A 25,719-nucleotide genomic window follows, 5' to 3' on the forward strand; every position below is an offset into this window, starting at 1 on the left:
CAGACTTCCTTCCCCTGCCGGCCGCTCTGCCACCTGTCCCTGGCCCAGGTCTGGTGTCCCGCTGGGGGTTCCCTCTCACGTGGTGTACCAGCCCCCGGGTACTCCGCTCTGCCCTCGCTGTCTGTAGTGAACAGTGCCCGCGGTGGGCGGTGGCCCCGTGCCGCCCCGGCCCCCTGCCTGCCCTTATAAAGAAGTGTGGCTTCCTGGGGCCGCCCCTTCTTTCACTCTTTCTCGCCCTCTTTTTTTTCTCTCTTTCCTTTCCCTGCCCCGTCTCTAACCAGGCCGCATGGCAGCAGGCGCTCTACTAGAGATATCAAGCACAGGGCATAGAAAGAGCGCCTCGAAGCCGCTACACAGCCCTTGATTGAAAACGCGCAGGCAGCACTTGGAAGTTTACACAGAGACAAGAGGCACTCGTGAATAGCGCCTCGAAGCAACTTGCAACTTCTCAAAGTGTGTAAGAGCTTTGCCCGTATTGCGTGGAATCCTTGTGAAACCTGGAAACACCTCCACTTAGCGCCTCGAAGCATTTGAAGGACCCAGCTCCGAAATACAGCTCCTGAAAATACTGTATTGCCTGTCAGGCATCGTATTTTGACAGCACCTGGAGGTGTGAGCGTACCCACACATAGCACCTGGAAGCCCTGCGCTGGACTAGCGCCTCAAAGCTCGAACGCAGAGCTTTAGAACTCGTGTTTTGTGGCCCAAGACGGAGCCTGAGCGCCCAGAGGAGTCAAGGGACACTCCAGAAGGGACGGAACTGCTCGTGACAAGCGGTAAGTGAGCCGTGCGGTGCCACGTGGATGGTGGACGAGGGGTGGAGGAGAAGCGCTGGAGAGGAGAGAAACAAGATGGGATGCAGAGCTGCCAGGTGGCCCGTATGTCGGGGGTCCTTCCCTCAGTACTGGTAGCCCCTTCTTTATACGGACCCTCAGTGCCGAGGGCCGCTTCCTTCCGAGACCCCGTGAGATAGCCCTCCGGGCTAGCGCACTTGAAAGGGAAGTTCAAGTGGAACCCTCATTTCATTGTCAAGGCGCCACATTTCATCCGTGGCAGGCCGGGGGAGCTGGTCTCCGACCCTGATCTGTGTGTTGTATAAACAAAGGGCCATCCCGCGGTTTCCTCCGTCTCCCGCCTCTCAGCCCCTCCCCCTCTAGTAAATGTAAAGGTATTCACTCAAGTGCAAGGTTACACCGCACAGGAACTCTCTGACAGAGCCCGCACCTCCCTCCCCCCCTTTCACTGAGTACAACCCGCCGTGGACAGGGCACCCCACGTGTGCCCCGGAGGCCGCACTTAACGTCCCTTCCACTAAGTGCTCAAACTTTTGCGCGCCTCCATCGGCGCCATATCACGGCGCGCAGGGAGCACACGGAAAACTTGTGAGTGTGCGGCCCCAGATGGGGCGCCCATTTTAAGTTAGAAAGAGAAAACAAACGTGAGAAATAAAGGTCTTTCTCCTCTTTGCGCCCTGAGAGGTGTGGGGAGGGGGGGGGGGGGCTGTTTAGGCGCATTCCCAGGTTTACTGCTCTTGGTAAATTTGGGAATGCGCCAAAATCCATGGGTGGGTGCCTGGGACCACCGCTCCACCTATAAAACGCCTCCGGGCGCAGAGTAACAAGGCAGCCACATTGTGCGTAACTCCAGATGTTCCAAGGGGGCCGCGTGGGTTGGTAAATCTGATTTAAGGGTTGCGTTGCCCGCGCGTGACACAAAGGCCATGCGATCCTTTGATAGATCTGGCCCCCGGTGTGCAGGTCTGTGAGTACTCACAACCAGAGTGCAGCTCATCGATTACTCGCTACCAGCTCCTACGGTGCAGTCATCCAGCGGTGCAGCCTTAGAAGCCAGCTGTGCTGCGCATAGTGTGCAGGTTAGAAATAATAAACACGTTGCAAAATCTGCCCTGTTCGCAACATGTCCCTGGTGTAGGAAGGAACTCCAACAACTGGGCGTGCATCGTACTCTAGATGGAGGCAGATTACACACTGCACTATTTGAACCACAGCCTCAGTGTAGATGGCTGTAAGGACTGACTGTAAACACTGCACCGTGTGCCCCATGGACTCACTGTAGATAAACGTAAGGACTGACTGTAAACACTGCACCATGTGCCTCATGGCCTCGGTGTAGATGGACGCAAGGACTGACTGTAAACACTGCACTGTGTGCGTCGCGGCCACAGTGTAGGTGGACTTGAGGACTGACTGTATACACTGCACCATGTGCCCCATGGCATCAGTGTAGGTGGACGTAAGGATTGACTGTAAACACTGCACCATATGTCCCATGCCCTCAGTGTAGGTGGACGTAAGGACTGACTGTAAACACTGCACCGTGTGCCCCATGGACTCACTGTAGATAAACGTAAGGACTGACTGTAAACACTGCACCATGTGCCCAATGGCCTCGGCGTAGATGGATATAAGGACTGACTGTAAACACTGCACTGTGTGCACCATCGCCTCGGTGTAGGTGGACTTGAGGACTGACTGTAAACACTGCACTATGTGCCCTATGGCCTCGGTGTCGGTGGACGTAAGGACTGACTGTATACACTGCACCGTGTGCCCCATGGCCTCAGTGTAGGTGGACGTAAGGACTGACTGTAAACACTGCACCATGTGCCCAATGGCCTCGGTGTAGATGGATGTAAGGACTGACAGTAAACACTGCACCATGTGCCCCATGGCCTCAGTGTAGATGGATATATTGGCTGGCTGTAAAGACTGCACTATTTATACCCTGGCCTTGGTGTACACGGACATAACGACTGACTCGAAACACTGCCCTATGTGCACCATGGCCTCGGTGTAGGTGGACTTGAGGACTGACTGTAAACGCTGCAACATGTGCCCAATGGCCTTAGTGTAGATGGACGTAAGGACTGACTGTAAACACTGCACTATGTGCACCATGGGCTTGGTGTAGATGGACTTGAGGACTGACTGTAAACACTGCACCATATGTCCCATGCCCTCAGTGTAGGTGGACGTAAGGACTGACTGTAAACACTGCACCGTGTGCCCCATGGCCTCACTGTAGATAAACGTAAGGACTGACTGTAAACACTGCACCATGTGCCCCATGACCTCAGTGTAGATGGATATAAGGACTGACTGTAAACACTGCACCACGTGCACCATGGCCACAGTGTAGGTGGAAGTAAGGACTGACTGTAAACACTGCACCATGTGCCCAATGGCCTCAGTGTAGGTGGAAGTAAGGACTGACTGTAAACACTGCACTGTGCCCACCACGGCCTTGGTGTAGATAAACGTAAGGACTGACTGTAAACACTGCACCATGTGCCCCATGGCCTCAGTGTAGGTGGACGTAAGGACTGACTGTAAACACTGCACTGTGTGCTTCGTGGCCTCAGTGTAGGTGGACGTAAGGACTGACTGTAAACACTGCACTGTGTGCACCGTGGCCTCAGTGTAGGTGGACGTAAGGACTGACTGTAAACACTGCACTGTTTGCACCATGGCTTCAGTGTAGATGGATATAAGGACTGACTGTAAACACTGCACCATGTGCCCAATGGCCTCAGTGTAGGTGGAAGTAAGGACTGACTGTAAACACTGCACTGTGCCCACCACGGCCTTGGTGTAGATAAACGTAAGGACTGACTGTAAACACTGCACCATGTGCCCCATGGCCTCAGTGTAGATGAATATAAGGACTGACTGTAAACACTGCACCATGTGCCCAATGGCCTCGGCGTAGATGGATATATTGGCTGGCTGTAAAGACTGCACTATTTAGACCCTGGCCTTGGTGTACATGGACACAACGACTGACTCGAAACACTGCCCTATGTGCACCATGGCCTCGGTGTAGGTGGACTTGAGGACTGACTGTAAACACTGCACCATGTGCCCAATGGCCTTAGTGTAGATGGACGTAAGGACTGACTGTAAACACTGCACTATGTGCACCATGGGCTTGGTGTAGATGGACTTGAGGACTGACTGTAAACACTGCACCATGTGCCCAATGGCCTTAGTGTAGATGGACGTAAGGACTGACTGTAAACACTGCACTATGTGTCCCATGGCCTCGGTGTAGATGGACGTAAGGACTGACTGTAAACACTGCACCATATGTCCCATGCCCTCAGTGTAGGTGGACGTAAGGACTGACTGTAAACACTGCACCGTGTGCCCCATGGCCTCACTGTAGATAAACGTAAGGACTGACTGTAAACACTGCACCATGTGCCCCATGACCTCAGTGTAGATGGATATAAGGACTGACTGTAAACACTGCACCATGTGCCCCATGGCCACAGTGTAGGTGGAAGTAAGGACTGACTGTAAACACTGCACCATGTGCCCAATGGCCTCAGTGTAGGTGGAAGTAAGGACTGACTGTAAATACTGCACTGTGTCCACCACGGCCTTGGTGTAGATAAACGTAAGGACTGACTGTAAACACTGCACCATGTGCCCCATGGCCTCAGTGTAGGTGGACGTAAGGACTGACTGTAAACACCGCACTGTGTGCACCATGGCCTCGGTGTAGGTGGACATAAGGACTGACTGTAAACACTGCACCATGTGCCCAATGGCCTCAGTGTAGATGGATATAAGGACTGACTGTAAACACTGCACTATGTGCCCCATGGCCTCAGTGTAGATGGATATAAGGACTGACTGTAAACACCGCACTGTGTGCGTCGCGGCCACAGTGTAGGTGGACGTAAGGACTGACTGTATACACTACACCATGTGCCCCATGGCCTCAGTGTAGGTGGACTTGAGGACTGACTGTAAACACTGCACCATGTGCCCAATGGCCTCGGTGTAGATGGATGTAAGGACTGACTGTAAACACTGCACCATGTGCACCATGGCCTCAGTGTAGATGAATATAAGGACTGACTGTAAACACTGCACCATGTGCCCCATGGCCTCAGTGTAGATGGATATATTGGCTGGCTGTAAACACTGCACTATTTAGACCCTGGCCTTGGTGTACATGGACATAACGACTGACTCGAAACACTGCCCTATGTGCACCATGGCCTCGGTGTAGGTGGACTTGAGGACTGACTGTAAACGCTGCAACATGTGCCCAATGGCCTTAGTGTAGATGGACGTAAGGACAGACTGTACACACTGCACTGCTCGTAGTCTGTGCCTTGTGTTGTCAGACATGCAGGCTGTAAACAATGCTCATTTATGTCATGCACGCAGTGTTAGTGGCCGCACTGACAGCAGACACTGCATTGTGAATTTGGTGTTTGTATCATGTGCTCGGTATAGAAAACAATGGTCCCAGACTGATCTCCTTAGGGAGGTGTTCATTAAGTCAAAGTTTATGACCATGGTACACATAGAACTCAAGTCACATCATAAGTGACCCCAGTAGTTTCTCAGTCCAATTAAGTGTATCCTCAAAAGACACACAAGCAGCGTAGATAGCTTCAATAGTGACTGTTTAATCTCATGGTTAATATAACAGATCACTGTAGAGCTTACGTTTCAAAGCGGAGAGAGAGGGTTGCCCCAGGGGGAGTGTGGAAAAAAAGGATTGTGCTCGTGAGAATAGAACAGATATATTAGGGAGGGAAATCAGAGAGTAGTTAAAACATCAATGACACATAGTAATGTCCTTAGTAAACTGGTCGTGGTTTACAGTAGCACCAGTTTACAATGGGGCCCGTCTCTCATGGATCCGAAAGTACTTTTCTGGTTCTTGATGTTGTACAGAGTATAATCTTCTGTAAAGAAGTAGGGATGGGGTGAAGTAGGGTATAGGCCCACCAGGGGAAAGTGTCGATGTTTCGACCCTGGCGCATAGAGGGTGGTTTGTATCCTCTGCAGGCGGGTCTTCCTCAGGACGGGGATAGGGAGGAGGTAACTCCCTGTATCAAGGCGAAGTCAGGGTTACAGCCCCTCAGGTGGCGGTCCACATGATTGCAGTGGTGAATTAGAACTGGTGGATTAAGGCATTTTAGTAAGTCTTCCTGGCGCAGTCCCGATGGTCCTCACTCGAGGAGCCCAGCGCTGATCACCGGGACTGCGCCAGGAAGGCTTACTAAAATGCCTTAATCCACCAGTGTTAGGATTCAATCGACACTGCTGCCCTGAATACTGCACATTGAATTTTCGATACCTATTCTAATTCACCGCTGCAATCATGTGGACCGCCACCTGAGGGGCTGTAACCCTGACTTCGCCTGTAATGTATCATGTGCTAGGCATATGCGGAAACAGAGGCTGTAAACACTGCACTATTTATTTCATAGGATGAGCATGAGCAAACACAGACTGTAAACACGGCACTGCACTAATTTTTTCATGGGATGAGTGTTAGACAGAGAGACTGTAAATACTGCACTATTTAATGGAGTGAGCGTTAGCAGACACAGACTGTAATCACTGCACTATTAATTTCATTAGGTGAGCATTAGCAGACACAGAGTCTGTAAATACTGCACTATTTACTTAATGGGATGAGCGTTAGCAGACACAGACTTTAAACACTGCACTGCACTATTTATTGCATGGGGTGAGCATTAGGAGACACAGACTGTAAACACTATACTATTTAATTCATGGGCTGAGTGTTAGCAGACACAGAGTCTGTAAATACTGCACTATTTACTTAATGGGAAGAGCGTTAGCAGACACAGACTTTAAACACTGCACTGCACTATTTATTGCATGGGGTGAGCATTAGGAGACACAGACTGTAAACACTATACTATTTATTTCATGGGCTGAGTGTTAGCAGACACAGAGACTGTAAATACTGCACTATTTATTTCAAGTGGTGAACGTTAGCAGGCTCAGACTGTAAATACTGCACTATTTATTTCAAGCAGGGAGAGTTAGCAGGCTCAGGCTGTAAATACTGCACTATTTATTTCAAATGGTGAGCGTTAGCAGACACAGACTTTAAACACTGCACTGCACTATTTATTTCATGCAGTGAGCGTTAGAAGACACAGCCACTGTAAACACTGCACTATTTATTTCATGGGATGAGTGTTAGCAGACATAGACTGTAAACACTGCACTATTTATTCCATGGGATGAGTGTTAGCAGACATAGACTGTAAACACTGCACTATTTATTCCATGGGATGAGTGTTAGCAGACACAAAGACTGTATCTACTGCACTGTTTATTTCATGGGGTGAGCGTTAGCAGACACAAACTGTAAACACTATACTATTTATTTCATGGGCTGAGTGTTAGCAGACACAGAGACTGTAAATACTGCACTATTTATTTCAAGTGGTGAACGTTAGCAGGCTCAGGCTGTAAATACTGCACTATTTATTTCATGGGGTGAGTGTTAGCAGACACAATCAATCAATCAATCAATCAGTTAATTTGTAAAACGCACTACTTACCCGTAAGTAATTCAAGGTGCTGGGGGGGGGGGGGGGGGGGGGGGGGGCTGTTGCTACTGGTCGATAAGCCAGGTCTTGAGTCATCTCCTGAAAGTCAGCAGGTCTTCGGTTTGTCGTAGGTTGAGGGGGAGGGTGTTCCAGGTCTTGGCGGCGCAGTAGGAGAAGGACCTGCCTCCGGAGGTGGTTTTACGGATGCGCGGGACCGTGGCCAGGGCGTGGTCAGCGGAGCGGAGTTTCCTGTTGGGTACGTAGAAGGAGAGTCGACTGTTGAGATAGGCTGGGCCGGTTTTGTGGAGTGCCTTGTGTGCGTGGATCAGGAGCTTGAAGGAGATTCTTCTGTCGACGGGGAGCCAGTGCAGGTTCCTCAGGTGGGGGGTGATGTGGTCGCGGCGTGGGACGTCGAGGATCAGGCGTGCAGAGGCGTTCTGGATTCTTTGCAGTCTGTTGATGAGCTTGGACGGGGCTCCGGCGTAGAGGGCGTTTCCGTAGTCGAGTCAGCTGCTGACTAGGGCCTGGGTGACTGTTTTCCTCGTGTCTGTTGGGATCCATCTGTAGATCTTGCGGAGCATACGGAGGGTGTTGAAGCAGGTAGAGGAGACTGCGTTGACTTGTTTGGTCATGGTGAGTTTCGAGTCGAGGATGACTCCCAGGTTGCGTGCATGGTTGGTAGGACCCGGGTGTGTCCCCAGTGATGCGGGCCACCAGGAGTCGTCCCATGCTGAGGTGTTGGGCCCGAGGATGAGGATCTCCGTCTTGTCTGAGTTCAGCTTAAGTCGGCTTTCCTTCATCCAGTCGGTGACAGCCTTCATTCCCTGGTGGAGGTTGGATTTGGCGGTGGGGGGGTCCTTGGTGAGGGAGAGGATCAGCTGCGTGGCGTCGGCGTAGGAGATTATGTTGAGGTCGTGCTGTCGGGCGATGCCTGCAAGTGGTGCCATGTAGAAGTTGAACAGCGTCGGGCTGAGGGAGGATCCCTGTGGGACGCCGCAGATGATCTCGGAGGCTTCGGACCGTAACGGGGGGGGGGGGACGGACTCTCTGAGTTCTGCCGGAGAGGAAGGAGGTGGTCCAGTCCAAGGCCTTGTTTCGGATCCCTGCGTAGTGGAGGCGTGTGCGTAGTGTGCAGTGGCAGACGGTGTCGAAGGTGGCGGAGAGGTCCAGGAGGATGAGGGCCACCGTCTCACCGTTGTCTAGCAGGATCCTGATATTGTCTGTGACGGCGATGAGGGCGGTCTTGTGGTTGCTGCGGAATCCTGATTGGGATGGGTCCAGGATGCTGTTGTCTTCGAGTTGACGGGTGAGCTGGGTGTTAACTATCTTCTCGATGACCTTTGCTGGGAACGGAAGCAGGGAGATGGGCCGGAAGTTCTTGAGGTCCCTCTGGTCCGCCCTGGGTTTCTTCAGAAGGGCGTTGATCTCGGCGTGCTTCCAGCTCTCAGGGAAGGTAGCGGTCTCGAAGGAGAGGTTGATGATGCTGCGCAGGTGAGGTGCGATGGAGCTGCCGGCTTTGTTGAAGATGTGGTGTGGGAGATGGTCAGACGGGGAGCCGGAGTGGATAGTGCCCATGGTCTTGATTGTGTCCTCGATGTTCATGTTGGCCCAGGTTCTCAGGGAGTCGTGGTCGATGGGGTGAGGTGGGTCCGGCGTGTTGAGGCCTGTAGGGGTCATCCTGGGGTTGAAGCTGTCATGGATGTCGGTGATCTTGTGGTGAAAGAAGGTGGCGAGGGAGTCGCACAGGGCTTGCGATGGCGGGATGTCATTGGCGCTGGAGCTGGGGTTGGAGAGTTCCTTCACGATGTTGAAGAGCTCCTTGCTGTTGTGTGCGTTGTTGTCAAGGCAGTCTTTGAAGGAGGTCCTTTTGGCGGTCCTGATGAGTTGGTGGTGGTTGCGGATGGCGTCTTTGTGGGCAGCCCGGCTGTCCGGCGTCTTGTCGCTGTGCCATTTGTTCTCCAATTTCCGGCAGGTGCGCTTTGATGCTAGGAGTTTCAGGGTGAGCCAGCTGGCTCTCTTGTTGGTGTCTCTGTTGGTTGGCTTTTTCAGCGGGGCTAAGGTGTTGGCGCAGTCGTCCATCCAGCATCTGAGGGTGCGTGCACCATCGTCGGGGTTGGTGGGGTTGGTCGGTGAGTTGAGTGCGAGGTTTGTCTGTAGTTGTTCTTCAGTGACTTTCCCCCAGCAGCGGCGGGGGATCTGTAGGGTGCGGTTGTGTGTGAGGGGTTTACGGAAGGTGAAGTGGATGCAGTGGTGGTCTATCCAGGTGAGTTCAGAGGCGTGGCTGAAGGTGACGTGGGGGCTTGAGGAGAAGATGGCATCAAGCGTGTGACCGGCGATGTGGGTCGGCGTTGTGACGAGCTGTTTTAGTCCAAGGTTGGCGAGGTTGTCGATCAGGGTGGAGGAGTTGTTGTCGTTGTTGTTCTCCATATGATAGTTCAGGTCTCCGAGGAGGTGGAGGTCAGCGCGTTCGTGCTGATGAGGTCGGCAATGGAGTCGCAGAATTGTGGTCGGGGTCCGGGCGGTCTGTAGATGAGGGTGCTTCTTAGGGTGGTCTTGGGGTCCGTGTGGATCTGGAAGTGCATGTGTTTGGCGGTGCTGAGAGTGTCGTTGGTGTTTGTTGAGACCCTGATGGTGTTCTTGTGGACGATGGCGATTCCTCCTCCGGCTCCGTTGTTGCGGTCTCTGCGGGTGATCTTGTACCCGTCGGGGATGGCTATGGCGATGTCCGGAGAGGAGGCTTCGTTCATCCAGGTCTCGAACAGGAAGGCGACGTCCGGGGATGCGGTGTCGAGTAGGTCCCAGAGCTCGACGGCATGTTTGCGTGTGGAGCGAGTGTTGATCAGGATGCATCTGAGCTGGTTGGGTTCCGTTGTGGCGGGGGTCTCGGCGGCTTTGAGGCAGGAGAAGCTTCAGTTTCGGCAGGCGAAGGGACCGTGGGTGTGCTTCGGGGCGGCCTTGCAGCAGGTGTGGGTCCTTCCTGGGTTGAGAGCGACGAGGGTGCTGGCGTCATAGCGGAGGCGGTCTTCATGGCTGCTGCGGGGCCAGGGGTTGTGGTGCTGGGTGCTGTCCAGGCGCGGACGAGCACAGACGGGCTTGCCTTAGGCGCGCCAGCGGTGCACCAGCGGCGACGCCGCGCAGCGGCCACCATATACGGGGAGGTGGGGAGGGAGGAGCAGCTGGGAGGCAGGAGGTGGGTGGCAGGGGCAGCGAATGGGCGCGGAGGGGACGGGCCGTAGGAGAAGCAGCGGCGGGGAACGGGAGCAGGGAAGCGGGGCGGGCGCGGGTAGGAAACAAGGCAAAAGGAGTACAGAGCAGAAAAGGGGGCACAGAGCAAACTGGGCAGTGGGGGCACAGAAGTAAAGGAGGTTGTGGCGGCGAGTGGGGGGTAGAGGGGTGCAAAAGAGGAATGGGTGTACAGAACGAGGGCAGCGGAGTACAGGAGAGAGACGGGCAGACAGAGTACAGGCAGACAGAGTACAGGCACAAAAGAGGAACGGGTGAACAGAACGAGGGCAGCGGAGTACAGGAGAGAGACGGGCAGACAGAGTACAGGCACAACAGAGAGCAGATGCAAACCTAAGGCCACCACTGGCCACCAGGGATGAGGCGCAGGTGGTAGCCTGCGGGTGGTGGAGGGCCTCGACTTCAGCGGCGGCAGCATGCGACAGCGGGAGTGCAGGCGGAGCTGTAGCGGGGGGGGAGCGACCTACCAGAGACTGTAAATACTGCACTATTTATTTCATGGGGTGAGCGTTAGCAGACACGGATTGTAAATACTGCACTATTTATTTCAAGCGGTGAGCGTTAGCAGGCACAGACTGTAAATACAGCACTATTTATTTCAAGCGGTGAGCGTTAGCAGGCACACACTGTAAATACAGCACTATTTATTTCAAGCGGTGAGCGTTAGCAGGCACAGACTGTAAATACAGCACTATTTATTTCAAGTGGTGAGCGTTAGCAGGCACAGACTGCCAGACTGTAAATACTGCACTATTTATTTCAAGCGGTGAGCGTTAGCAGGCACAGACTGCCAGACTGTAAATACAGCACTATTTATTTCAAGCGGTGAGCGTTAGCAGGCACAGACTGCCAGACTGTAAATACTGCACTATTTATTTCAAGCGGTGAGCGTTAGCAGGCACAGACTGCCAGACTGTAAATACTGCACTATTTATTTCAAGCGGTGAGCGTTAGCAGGCACAGACTGCCAGACTGTAAATACAGCACTATTTATTTCAAGCGGTGAGCGTTAGCAGGCACAGACTGTAAATACAGCACTATTTATTTCAAGCGGTGAGCGTTAGCAGGCACAGACTGCCAGACTGTAAATACTGCACTATTTATTTCAAGCGGTGAGCGTTAGCAGGCACAGACTGCCAGACTGTAAATACAGCACTATTTATTTCAAGCGGTGAGCGTTAGCAGGCACAGACTGCCAGACTGTAAATACTGCACTATTTATTTCAAGCGGTGAGCGTTAGCAGGCACAGACTGCCAGACTGTAAATACTGCACTATTTATTTCAAGCGGTGAGCGTTAGCAGACACGGAGACTGTAAATACTGCACTATTTATTTCAAGCGGTGAGCGTTAGCAGGCACAGACTGTAAATACTGCACTATTTATTTCATGGGGTGAGCGTTAGCAGACACAGACTGTAAACACTGCACTATTTATTTCATGCGGTGAGCGTTAGCAGGCAGAGAGACTGTAGATAAGGCGCTATTAATATCATATGCTTGTATCATGCTTTCCACCTGCAGTCACAGAGGTCATAAACACTGTTTGTATTATGTCATTTGTGACAACAGACATACAGACCGTAACACCAACATGTTTCAGTCATGTTCTTGCTTACATGTTCTTGGAATTGGCAGACATAAACATTGTAAATCCTGGACTATTTGTTTCATGTGTCAAAACCAGGCCGGCACACATGCAAACACACCCCGTAACTACTGCACTACAGGCATAAGCGTGTTAGTGCTGGCAGACAGGCAAGAGCGGCTGCTCACTTCCAGGACATCCGGTCAGGTGCCCTCCACGTGAGACCCCTTTTTATTAGGTCTTGCCTACTAGACGGCACATAGTCTGTGTAAGGTGAGACGTGTTATCAGCTTAAAGGGGGTCCCAAGGCTGTCCATTGCTTACCATTGGCTGACTTCATTGTCACTCCCATTTGATTGCATCTTATTTGTTATCTTGTGTGGGCTTTACCTCCTCTTCCTGCGTTCAGCCCTCACCTGGAGCACAGATGCAATACTCGCGTCCTTCCACTGCTCACTTTTCAGGTGCTACTTTTTTTCTTTTAGTTTAAGCATTCCACAAGAATGCATGTGTTTTCCATATATCTCCCTCGTTTAGGTCTTTCTCTGCATATATGACTCTCCCACCCTATCCGCGATGCACTCGCCCTTCTGTGCTTCTACCCAGCCCAACATTCTGTGCTCTCTTGCCCATTAGCTTCCCCCACTCAAAGTTCCTCTCTCTGTTTACTTTCCCTCTGCACCCCTGTCTTGTTCCCACCGGTCCCTGGGTTGCTTCCTCCTCTCTGCCCTCCATGTTCCCCCCTGTTGCTTCCCCCACCTGCTCACATTTTTTCTTTTTGTTCACTGATCCAACTCAGAACAGGAAAGAAAACAGAAACACTGCTAGCGTTATTTTGTAGGTGTTCACATTCTTGTTGCATGCACCTAGAAAATTAATGTTCTCTGTTTTAGCTATGTTGCAGTACAGCATGGTTCAAACATTGGCACAACCATTGGTGTTTCAAAAACAAGGCCTGTTGGCTTTGCCAATGCTTGTTAATGTATCTGAAAGCAAGGCTGTCCAGAACCAATAGCTGCCAAAGATAACGCCTGTCAGGATCAATAGCTGCCAAAGATAAGGCCTGTTGGCTTTGCCAATGCTTGTTAATGTATCTGAACGCAAGGCTGTCCAGGACCAATAGCTGCCAAAGGTATGGCCTGTTGGCTTTGCCAATGCTTGCTAATGTATCTGAACACAAGGCTGTCCGGGACCAATAGCTACCAAAGATAAGGCCTGTTGGCTTTGCCAATGCTTGTTAATGTATCTGAACACAAGGCTGTCCGGGACCAATAGCTGCCAGAGGTATGGCCTGTTGGCTTTGCCAATGCTTGTTAATGTATCTGAACACAGGCTGTCCGGGACCAATAGATGCCAAAGGTATGGCCTGTTGGCTTTGCCAATGCTTGTTAATGTATCTGAACACAGGCTGTCCAGGACCAATAGCTGCCAAAGGTATGGCCTGTTGGCTTTGCCAATGCTTGTTAATGTATCTGAACTCAGGCTGTCCGGGACCAATAGCTGCCAAAGGTATGGCCTGTTGGCACAATGCGCTTCACGTGGGCCGCAGCCTACCACGAGACAGGGCATCAATGAGTGACCTTTGACCGTTGACATCCTTGAGGGCACTTGCCTAATTTCACCTCAACACAGTGATAGTGGAAGTGACGTCACAGCCTCTTTCAGCCTTTTAAAGGATAACATCCCTCAAAGTACACTGTGTGACCTTTGGACCGGGTCAAGGTTGGGACCTGGAAGCCCTCAGTGACGTCATGCACACCAACCCCGCCTTCCCTGCTGGATACTAACCACAGGAGGTTAAAAGGAGTCCCTTGAGGTTGAGAGCCCCCCAGGGGCCCGGTGAACCCCTCTCCTCTCAGATGATGATCTGCTAGCCTTCAGAGAGCCCCCGATCCATCAGCGATGCATGCCTCTGGTGACTCTGCACTATCGCTTCAGTGAGGGGTCAAGATATCTGGGGGGCGAGGGGGTTCTGGACTGGCTACGATGCTTGACCCAAAGGGCCAGAACACCCGTTGAGGCACTATCTCAACCAAACATAAGGTGTATGATTAGGTGCTGTGGAACTAGCCATACACTGGATGTCACACGCAGCGCCTTGAAGCCCCTTCCATCCCTCCCAGTTATTCAACATCTGCCTGCAGCTCTGGCGCAGGCCTTAGAGAAGCATACGCCACACTTCTGTCAAAAATAAGACAAACGTCGTAATCCTACTCTCCAACTAGCGCCTAGTGCCAACTAGCGAGCAGCGCCGCGAAAGGTCAAAGAGATCGAGTGAGCAGGGCTCTCGCTAGAGAGCGGCAAGCTGGGCACAGAGCTACAAGTCCTACAGTGATGTTGTCAATACGAGTCAATGGAGCTTAGTCACAAAACTGCACCTGAAACACCAGTTGAACCACCCTCCGGATGTACACGAAACTTCAGCTGTGGTTCAATGAACCTAGCACCTTCATGATGTACACAAAACTCCTGCTGACTCCATAATACCCACAGAAACTGCAGCCACCCCCCCTCATGTTGGACACAGAATTCCAACTGAGGTGACAACATCCAGCCATCAAAATGTACGCCCAACTACAGCGTGCACCCCTCAAGACTCCCTTCTTTAGGTACCTCAGAGTACAGTGGCACTTTTCCCTGGGCACACATGATGTTGAGTCCTCTCTGAGCAAGGGACAGGGTGCGGAGAAGAGCTCTATCCAGGGCAGGGTGCTGGTAGTGGAGAGCCCTGCACAGGGCAGGGTGCTGGTATTGAAGAGCCCTGCACAGGGCAGGAGAGCCCTGCACAGGGCAGGGTGCTGGTATTGAAGAGCCCTGCACAGGGCAGGGTGCTGGTATTGGAGAGCCCTCACACAGGGCAGGAGAGCCCTGCAAAGGACAGGGTGCTGGTATTGGAGAGCCCTCACACAGGGCAGGAGAGCCCTGCAAAGGACAGGGTGCTGGTATTGGAGAGCCCTGCACAGGGCAGGGTGCTGGTATTGAAGAGCCCTGCACAGGGCAGGAGAGCCCTGCACAGGGCAGGGTGCTGGTATTGAAGAGCCCTGCACAGGGCAGGGTGCTGGTATTGGAGAGCCCTCACACAGGGCAGGAGAGCCCTGCAAAGGACAGGGTGCTGGTATTGGAGAGCCCTCACACAGGGCAGGAGAGCCCTGCAAAGGACAGGGTGCTGGTATTGGAGAGCCCTGCACAGGGCAGGAGAGCCCTGCAAAGGACAGGCTGCTGGTATTGGAGAGCCCTGCACAGGGCAGGGTGCTGGTATTGGAGAGCCCTGCACAGGGCAGGGTGCTGGTATTGAAGAGCCCTGCACAGGGCAGGGTGCTGGTATTGAACAGTCCTGCACAGGGCAGGGTGCTGGTATTGGAGAGCCCTGCACAGGGCAGGGTGCTGGTATTGGAGAGCCCCGCACAGGACAGGGTGCTGGTATTGAACAGTCCTGCACAGGGCAGGGTGCTGGTATTGGAGAGCCCTGCACAGGGCAGGGTGCTGGTATTGAAGAGCCCTGCACAGGGCAGGGTGCTGGTATTGAACAGTCCTGCACAGGGCAGGGTGCTGGTATTGGAGAGCCCTGCACAGGGCAGGGTGCTGGTATTGGAGAGCCCTGCACAGGGCAGGGTGCTGGTATTGGAGAGCCCTGCACAGGGCAGGGTGCTGGTATTGGAGAGCCCTGCACAGGGCAGGGTGCTGGTATTGAAGAGCCCTGCACAGGGCAGGGTGCTGGTATTGGAGAGCCCTCACACAGGGCAGGAGAGCCCTGCAAAGGACAGGGTGCTGGTATTGGAGAGCCCCGCACAGGGCAGGGTGCTGGTATTGAACAGTCCTGCACAGGGCAGGGTGCTGGTATTGGAGAGCCCTGCACAGGGCAGGGTGCTGGTATTGAAGAGCCCTGCACAGGGCAGGGTGCTGGTATTGAACAGTCCTGCACAGGGCAGGGTGCTGGTATTGGAGAGCCCTGCACAGGGCAGGGTGCTGGTATTGGAGAGCACTGCACAGGGCAGGGTGCTGGTATTGGAGGAGCCCTGCACAGGGCAGGGTGCTGGTATGGAGGAGCCCTGCACAGGGCAGGGTGCTGGTATGGAGGAGCCCCGCACAGGGCAGGGTGCTGGTATTGGAGAGCCCTGCACAGGGTGCAGGTATTGGAGAGCCCTGCACAGGGCAGGGTGCTGGTATTGGAGGAGCCCTGCACAGGGCAGGGTGCTGGTATGGAGGAGCCCTGCACAGGGCAGGGTGCTGATATGGAGGAGCCCCGCACAGGGCAGGGTGCTGGTATTGGAGAGCCCCGCACAGGGCAGGGTGCTGGTATTGGAGAGCCCTGTATTGGAGAGCCCCGCACAGGGCAGGGTGCTGGTATTGGAGAGCCCTGCAAAGGGCAGGGTGCTGGTAGTGGAGAGCCCTGCACAGGGCAGGGTGCTGGTATTGGAGAGCCCTGCACAGGGCAGGGTGCTGGTATGGACAGGGCAGGGTGCTGGTATTGAAGAGCCCTGCACAGGGCAGGGTGCTGGTATTGAAGAGCCCTGCACAGGGCAGGGTGCTGGTATTGGAGAGCCCTCACACAGGGCAGGGTGCTGGTATTGGAGAGCCCTGCACAGGGCAGGGGGCTGGTATTGAAGAGCCCTGCACAGGGCAGGGTGCTGGTATTGAACAGTCCTGCACAGGGCAGGGTGCTGGTATTGGAGAGCACTGCACAGGGCAGGGTGCTGGTATTGGAGAGCCCTGCACAGGGCAGGGTGCTGGTATTGGAGGAGCCCTGCACAGGGCAGGGTGCTGGTATGGAGGAGCCCTGCACAGGGCAGGGTGCTGGTATGGAGGAGCCCCGCACAGGGCAGGGTGCTGGTATTGGAGAGCCCTGCACAGGGTGCAGGTATTGGAGAGCCCTGCACAGGCCAGGGTGCTGGTATTGGAGGAGCCCTGCACAGGGCAGGGTGCTGGTATGGAGGAGCCCCGCACAGGGCAGGGTGCTGGTATTGGAGAGCCCCGCACAGGGCAGGGTGCTGGTATTGGAGAGCCCTGTATTGGAGAGCCCCGCTCAGGGCAGGGTTCTGGTATTGGAGAGCCCTGCACAGGGCAGGGTGCTGGTAGTGGAGAGCCCTGCACAGGGCAGGGTGCTGGTATTGGAGAGCCCTGCACAGGGCAGGGTGCTGGTATGGACAGGGCAGGGTGCTGGTATTGAAGAGCCCTGCACAGGGCAGGGTGCTGGTATTGAAGAGCCCTGCACAGGGCAGGGTGCTGGTATTGGAGAGCCCTGCACAGGGCAGGAGAGCCCTGCAAAGGACAGGGTGCTGGTATTGGAGAGCCCTGCACAGGGCAGGGTGCTGGTATTGGAGAGCCCCGCACAGGGCAGGGTGCTGGTATTGAACAGTCCTGCACAGGGCAGGGTGCTGGTATTGGAGAGCCCTGCACAGGGCAGGGTGCTGGTATTGGAGAGGTTGTGACGTGGCCTCCCCACGGTTTGTGTGGCGAAGACATCTCCTAACCATAGGGTGCCGGAGAAGAGCTCCTCCTAGGGCAGGGCACTGTTGGTGAAGATCCCTGCTCAGGCCAGGGTGCTGGTTGTAACGGGGCCTGTTGGACAGGCCACACGAAGGGCTTGCTCCCTCCCCGCATGACAGGGCCTAAGCCCCGGCCAGCCAGGCGTGACCCACACGAATCACCCGCACTCTGTCTCCCGACGGAACTCCTGCCCCCGAACATCCATGTATCACGGGACCGAGCCACCACCGGCTCCCCCGGCCGGATCAAGCCGCCATCTTGGGCCCTGCGCCACGAGGCCGCGTGGCCTCCACCCGACCCTAACCCTGGGCCTGGCCGGCCCCGACATCCCGGCACCACCATCCACCCAGGAGGTGAGCGGACCACTTGGCAGGTCAATGGGAGAACGAAGCGTCAAGGGCTCTCCCCCGCCAGGTGCCGATCGCCTCCAGCTCCCCCAGGCGCTGGCTCCACCCCCTGCTGGGTGTCTGGACACCTTCATCCCGGACCCTCCGACCTCCAAGTGCGAGGGTCCGGACATCAAAGGGCGCCAGACCTATAACTAGGGCAGCTCCGGAGCAGGACGGCAGTTGTATCCTGGAGTCGAGAGACACCGAGAGAACTCAGCCTTGACGGACTACTGGCGCTGCCGTAGCCCTATCTTGTGAACTATCGTCCTGCCTGCTGGCGCTGCCGCGGCCTTCTGCAACATCCATCCTCGTCGGGACCTGCTGGCGCTGCCGCGGCCCGTTGTAACGACCATCTTCACCGGGACCTGCTGGCGCTGCCGCGGACCGTGCATCGACCATCTCTCCGGGTCCTGCTGGCGCTGCCGCGGACCGTGTATCAACCATGTTCACCGGGACCTGCTGGCGCTGCCGCGGCCCGTCCCAGCTAGAACACCGGGCTTGAGGATTGTGAGCCATCCACCATACCACCTCAACTACCAGACTGGTAACCAGACTGTCCCGCTACCCCCTTTCCCCATCTTGAGAGACTTGAATCGAGGGGACCCCTGAGTCCAGACCTCCTTGTACCTTCCATCGTACCGTAAGAAATTGCCTATAAAGAACGCTAAATCTTCTCCTTGTGTGGTGTCTGTCTGTGGGGGGGAAGTTATTTATCTGTACGATCGCTGGAGACGGCTCTCTCCGGAGACCTCTCCCCTTGTCCTCGGCCGACCCTCCCGGTCCGTCTAACATTGGTGGCCAGAGGCGCGATCCGAATCAACGCGTAATCGTACAGAGAGTAGCTCACCCCACGACAAAACCACGATGTCAGCCAAAGATAGCGGTTCCACTGAAAAGTTCCAAATGGATAAGTTGGAAGAATATAGCCACCGCGAACTTAAACAATTCTGCATGGAACTAGGCATTGCTACCACCGGCCTGAGTACCAAAGACGATTTAAAGCGCGCCCTTGAGTCGTGGGCGGAAACTGGGGTCACCGGATCCCCCGACCAAAACAGTGTCGCACCAGAGGGGAACGCCACGGCTCCCGAGGAGCGGGGAACGGGCCTCTCGCAGGAGGAGATCCAAGAAAGAGAAAGAACCAGATTACATGAGTTGGAAATGGCACGACTCAAGATGGACGGTGAACTAAAGTTAGCCGAGCAGAAACTAAATCTAGAACATCTGCGGCTCCGGGAAGAGCGAGAAGAAAAACAGAGACAGAGAGAGCTCGAGGAAAAAAGAATAACACTCGAACACGAGCGCAAACTGGCGGAAATGGAACTCCGGAAACAGAATAAAGAACCGGGGGTGCCTGAGCGACCGCACACCCCGGGAGCAACCGAGAGAAAAGTCCACATCTCCAAGGATGTTGTCCGAGAATATGTCCGAGAGGACGACATACAACAGTGGTTCAAAGCCTACGAGATCGCCATGACCTCCCACCGGATCGACCGGAGTGATTGGGGAGCCGGACTATGGGGGAGGTTCGTCAACGAAGGCCGCGATGCCCTATTGCAGCTCCCAGATCACCAGATGTCGTCCTACGACCACATGAAGGCTGCCCTCCTCACCCGCTACGGCCTCACGCCCGAGATGTACCGCCAGAGGTTCAGAGACTGCACCCGGATCCCGGGTACAACTTGGGTGGAGTACGTCAACTATTTCAGCCGAGCCTTCGAGGGTTGGATCAAGGGGAGCCATGTAACGACCTACGAGCAACTCTTTAACCTTATGGTATGGGAGCACCTGTCGAACAACTGTTTCGTCGAGCTCAGGCAGCACCTCCTCGACAGTAAATTGACTGACCCCCGGCAACTCGCCGCCGAAGCTGACCGATGGGAAAGCACCCGAGTGGGCCGGAGAGGACCGCACGAGCAAAACCGAAACAACCAAGGCCAGCACCGTCCCCGGGAGGAGGAGGAGGCCAGGGGCGAGGGAGAGACACCATCCCGGCAACACCCATGGCCAGCACCCCGCCCCCGGCCGGGCGGGGCAACCCCCCGATGCGCCCGGGGTTCCGAGCCAACATCACGTGCCACCGATGCCAGCGAGTCAGCCACTACGCCAATGACCCGAACTGCCCGCAGAACCAAACACCAAAGCCCCGCCAGGTAGCGGCTGCCGCCCTGGGGGAAGAACGACTATCAGAGGAACAGGAAGAATATGAGCCAGCCCAGCAAGAGTGGGAACCGGCCGCCATGGTTCTAGCGTGCCTAGGGGGAAAGGACATGGTTCCGCGGGCCCCCCTACCCGCCAACACCCGGAAATATGGCCAGTGGGTGACCATTAATGGACGTCGGGCCGAGGCCTTACGTGACACAGGCGCCAGTGTGACGGCCGTCCGCTGTCACCTGGTGAAGCCCGAGCAGATCCTGCTGAACATTCTCTGCCCCGTCCGCTCAGCCGACAATTCCGAGAGTCTGTGTCAAATGGCCTGCGTCCCCTTCGAATGGGGAGGGGTCTCCGGCCTGTTGAAGGTGACGGTCCGGGATGATGCACCCGTGGACTGCCTCCTGGGGAATGACCTTGAGAGTTCCCCGTGGGCCACCGTCGAAAGAAGAGAGCACCTGGGGATGCTGGGCCTCCCGGACTGGGCCTGCGTAACCACCCGGTCCATGGCCGCCCGTGCCGTCCCCCGATCAGAAGATCCAGAATGGCCAGCACCTCCGCCCCCGGTCGCCCCAGTAGAGGACCACGACGAGACCAACCCCCCAGAACCAACGGCCGAAGGGGTCGCTCAACCCCAGGACCTTCCCGGCCTGGCTCAGTGGCGTCAAGAAGGGGGGCCCACCCAAGAGCAGTTCCGCCAGGAGCAAAAGACCTGCCCCTCCCTCGAGGGGCTCCACCAGCAAGCCAGCGCCCAGAGCGCAGGGGACTCCATCGGAACTCATTGGGTCTATTGGGATAACGACCTGCTATACAGCGAACAAAGAATCGCAGAACTAGGGGCCAGTCGAGTGCTGGTGGTGCCTCTCCGCTTCAGAGACTTCCTACTAACTCTGGCCCACGATGTCCCCCTGGCTGGACACCTGGGCCAGGACAAAACCTACAGTCGCCTAGTGACTCACTTTTTCTGGCCGAAGATGCGGAACGACGTCCTTAACCACTGCCGGTCCTGCCCCACGTGCCAAGCCAGTGGGAAGAGCGGCCGTAAGCTGAAAGCCCCTCTGCAACCCTTCCCAGTGGTCACCACCCCGTTCGAGAGGGTAGGAATAGACATTGTGGGGCCCCTGGACCCCCGCACGGCACAAGGACATAGGTTCATCCTGGTACTGGTGGACCACGCCACCCGCTACCCCGAGGCGGTGCCCCTACGAACTGTAACAGCCCCGGTGGTTGGCCGGGCCCTAATGGGGATCTTCTCCCGAGTGGGCTTCCCCCGAGAAGTCGTCAGCGACCGAGGCACGAACTTTATCTCGAAATATATGAAATCCCTCTGGCAACAGTGCGGGGTCACCTACCGATTCACGACCCCCTATCACCCCCAAGGGAACGGACTAGTGAAGCGATTCAACTGCACCCTCAAGGGGATGATTGGGGGATTGGAAGAGCCCCTCCGTCGCCAGTGGGATGTACTACTCCCGTGCCTCCTCTTCGCCTATCGAGAAGTTCCCCAGAAGTCCCTCGGCTTTAGCCCTTTCGAACTCCTGTACGGGCACCCTGTGCGAGGGCCCCTCAGCCTAGTCAAAGAAGGTTGGGAGATGGCCCCCCTAAAGACCCCTCCAGACGTCTTCAAGTACCTCCTGGCCCTCCGCAATCAGACCCGACGCTTCAGGGAGATGGCAAAAGCGAACCTCGAGGCCAGTCAGGAGGACATGAAAAAATGGTACGATCACAATGCCTCCTCCGTCGAGTTCGAACCTGGTCAACAAGTGTGGGTGATGTCCCCCACCGAACCATGTGCCTTGCAAGATAAGTGGACGGGGCCCTTCAAAGTGGTCGAGCGCAAAAGCCCCGTCACTTACCTCATCGACATGGGGACCCCCCGGAACCCCCTTCGGGTCCTCCACACCAACAGACTCAAACCACACTTTGTGCGCTCAGAACTCAGCCTCCTGATGGCTACGGACAGTGGGGCGGAGGAAGACTCCGAACCCCTCCCGGATCTCCTGAAGACTCAGGAGAACGACGGTTCCGTGGACGGGGTCCGGCTCTCCGATGCCCTCACCCCAGAGCAACGCCAGGGCTGCCGGGACCTCCTACTGCGGTTCGCTACACTGTTCTCCCTCACCCCCGGGATCACCCCTTGGTGCTTGCACGACGTGGACACCGGGGACAGTCCCCCTGTCCGACACCGGGCCTACCGCGTGCCAGATCGGGTACGGGCCTGCATCCAAGAGGAAGTGGCCAAAATGCTCACGATCGGGGTCATCGAGCCCTCGGACAGCCCCTGGGCCAGCCCAGTTGTACTGGTCCCCAAAGCCGCTGCCCCCGGCACCACGCCTGAACTGAGATTCTGCGTCGACTACCGGGGCTTGAACGCTGTCACCCGGACCGACGCTCATCCTATCCCCCGAGCAGATGAATTGATCGACCGGCTGGGGGCCAACCGCTATCTCAGCATCTTCGACCTAACAGCGGGCTACTGGCAGATCGGTCTCACACCCCGGGCTCAGGAACGGTCTGCCTTCTCTACCCCCGATGGCCACTACCACTTCAAGGTCATGCCCTTCGGCATGAAGAATGCCCCCGCTACTTTTCAGCGTCTAGTGAACCAGGTCTTGGCGGGGCTCGAGGAGTTCAGCGCTGCCTACCTGGACGATATCGCTGTGTACAGCCGCCACTGGTCCGACCACCTCCTCCACCTCCAAGAGGTCCTGCAGGCCCTCCAGCGGGCCGGCCTCACGATTAAGGCTGGCAAATGCCAAATTGGTCAAGGGTCCGTGACCTACCTCGGGCACCAGGTGGGAAGCGGGCTGGTGGCCCCGCTGCAACCTAAAATTGCTGCCATCCAGTCCTGGCAGCCCCCGTCACCCAGACCGAGGTCCGAGCCTTCTTGGGACTCACCGGCTACTACCGGCGGTTCGTGAGGGACTACGGCAGCATTGTGGGGCCCCTCACGGGTCTCACGGCCAAAAACCAGCCGAAGCGGATTAACTGGACCACCGACTGTCAAGCGGCCTTCGAAAAGCTGAAGGCCGCCCTGTGCACCGCCCCTGTGCTCCAGGCCCCCGATTACAGTCGGGAATTCATTGTACAGACAGACGCCTCCGACCACGGCATCGGAGCGGTTCTTTCCCAACTGAACCCCGAGGGCCATGACCAGCCGGTGGCCTTCATCAGCAGACGTCTCCTGGCCCGAGAACAGCGCTGGAGCACAATCGAGAGGGAGGCCTTCGCAGTGGTGTGGGCCCTCAAAAAGCTCCGGCCCTATCTCTTCGGTACCCACTTCCGGGTACAAACCGACCATCGACCCCTGCAGTGGCTGATGCAGATGCGGGGGGAGAACCCAAAACTATTGCGCTGGTCCATCTCCCTGCAGGGAATGGACTTCACCGTGGAACACCGACCGGGCCAAGACCACGCCAACGCAGATGGCCTGTCACGCTTCTTCCGCCTCGACGAGGAGAGTCCCCAGGAAGATGGGTGACTCTCCCCGCCTTCAGCTGGGGGGGACGCATGTTGGACAGGCCACACGAAGGGCTTGCTCCCTCCCCGCATGACAGGGCCTAAGCCCCGGCCCGCCAGGCGCGACCCACACGAATCACCCGCACTCTGTCTCCCGACGGAACTCCTGCCCCCGAACATCCATGTATCACGGGACCGAGCCACCACCGGCTCCCCCGGCCGGATCAAGCCGCCATCATGGGCCCTGCACCACGAGGCCGCGTGGCCTCCACCCGACCCTAACCCTGGGCCTGGCCGGCCCCGACATCCCGGCACCACCATCCACCCAGGAGGTGAGCGGACCACTTGGCAGGTCAATGGGAGAACGAAGCGTCAAGGGCTCTCCCCCGCCAGGTGCCGATCGCCTCCAGCTCCCCCAGGCGCTGGCTCCACCCCCTGCTGGGTGTCTGGACACCTTCATCCCGGACCCTCCGACCTCCAAGTGCGAGGGTCCGGACATCAAAGGGCGCCAGACCTATAACTAGGGCAGCTCCGGAGCAGGACGGCAGTTGTATCCTGGAGTCGAGAGACACCGAGAGAACTCAGCCTTGACGGACTACTGGCGCTGCCGTAGCCCTATCTTGTGAACTATCGTCCTGCCTGCTGGCGCTGCCGCGGCCTTCTGCAACATCCATCCTCGTCGGGACCTGCTGGCGCTGCCGCGGCCCGTTGTAACGACCATCTTCACCGGGACCTGCTGGCGCTGCCGCGGACCGTGCATCGACCATCTCTCCGGGACCTGCTGGCGCTGCCGCGGACCGTGTATCAACCATCTTCACCGGGACCTGCTGGCGCTGCCGCGGCCCGTCCCAGCTAGAACACCGAGCTCGAGGATTGTGAGCCATCCACCATACCACCTCAACTACCAGACTGGTAACCAGACTGTCCCGCTACCCCCTTTCCCCATCTTGAGAGACTTGAATCGAGGGGACCCCTGAGTCCAGACCTCCTTGTACCTTCCATCGTACCGTAAGAAATTGCCTATAAAGAACGCTAAATCTTCTCCTTGTGTGGTGTCTGTGTGTGTTGGGGGGGGAAGTTATTTATCTGTACGATCGCTGGAGACGGCTCTCCCCGGAGACCTCTCCCCTTGTCCTCGGCCGACCCTCCCGGTCCGTCTAACAGGGCCTCTCCAGTGTGATTGTGGCGAAGGCATCTCCCAACCATAGGGTGCATGAGAAGAGGTCTATCCAGGGCATGGTGCTGGTATTGGAGAGCCCTGCACAGGGCAGGGTGCTGGTATTGAAGAGCCCTGCACAGGGCAGGGTGCTGGTATTGAAGAGCCCTGCACAGGGCAGGGTGCTGGTATTGAAGAGCCCTGCACAGGGCAGGGTGCTGGTATTGAAGAGCCCTGCACAGGGCAGGGTGCTGGTATGGAGGAGCCCTGCACAGGGCAGGGTGCTGGTATTGAAGAGCCCTGCACAGGGCAGGGTGCTGGTATTGAAGAGCCCTGCACAGGGCAGGGTGCTGGTATTGAAGAGCCCTGCACAGGGCAGGGTGCTGGTATTGGAGAGCCCTGCACAGGACAGGGTGCTGGTTGTGACGGGGCCCCTCCAGGGTGATTGTGGCGAAGGCATCTCCCAACCATAGTGTGCATGAGAAGAGCTCTATCCAGGGCAGGGTGCTGGTATTGGAGAGCCCTGCACAGGACAGGGTGCTGGTATTGGAGAGCCCTGCACAGGGCAGGGTGCTGGTATTGAAGAGCCCTGCACAGGGCAGGGTGCTGGTATTGGAGAGCCCTGCACAGGGCAGGGTGCTGGTATTGGAGAGCCCTGCACAGGGCAGGGTGCTGGTATTTGAGAGCCCTGCACAGGGCAGAGTGCTGGTATTGGAGAGCCCTGCACAGGGCAGGGTGCTGGTATTGAAGAGCCCTGCACAGGGCAGGGGGCTGGTATTGGAGAGCCCTGCACAGGGCAGGGTGCTGGTATTGGAGAGCCCTGCACAGGGCAGGGTACTGGTATTGGAGAGCCCTGCACAGGGCAGGGTGCTGGTATTGGAGAGCCCTGCA

At 56.2% G+C, this 25,719-nt stretch overlaps 1 protein-coding gene across 1 annotated transcript in view; it reads left to right on the top strand.

Moving 5' to 3' along the window:
* The first annotated feature begins 214 nt into the window (after positions 1-214).
* Positions 215-25,719, top strand: part of SLC43A1 (solute carrier family 43 member 1) — a 375,520-nt gene continuing 350,015 nt past the window's right edge. Inside the window, exon 1 of the mRNA XM_085651420.1 lies at positions 215-776. The gene's annotated coding sequence lies outside the window, so the exon portion shown is untranslated. The remainder of the gene's footprint in view (positions 777-25,719) is intronic.

This window comes from Triturus cristatus, chromosome 4_1 (assembly GCF_964204655.1).
Source record: "Triturus cristatus chromosome 4_1, aTriCri1.1, whole genome shotgun sequence".
Taxonomy (NCBI): domain Eukaryota; kingdom Metazoa; phylum Chordata; class Amphibia; order Caudata; family Salamandridae; genus Triturus; species Triturus cristatus.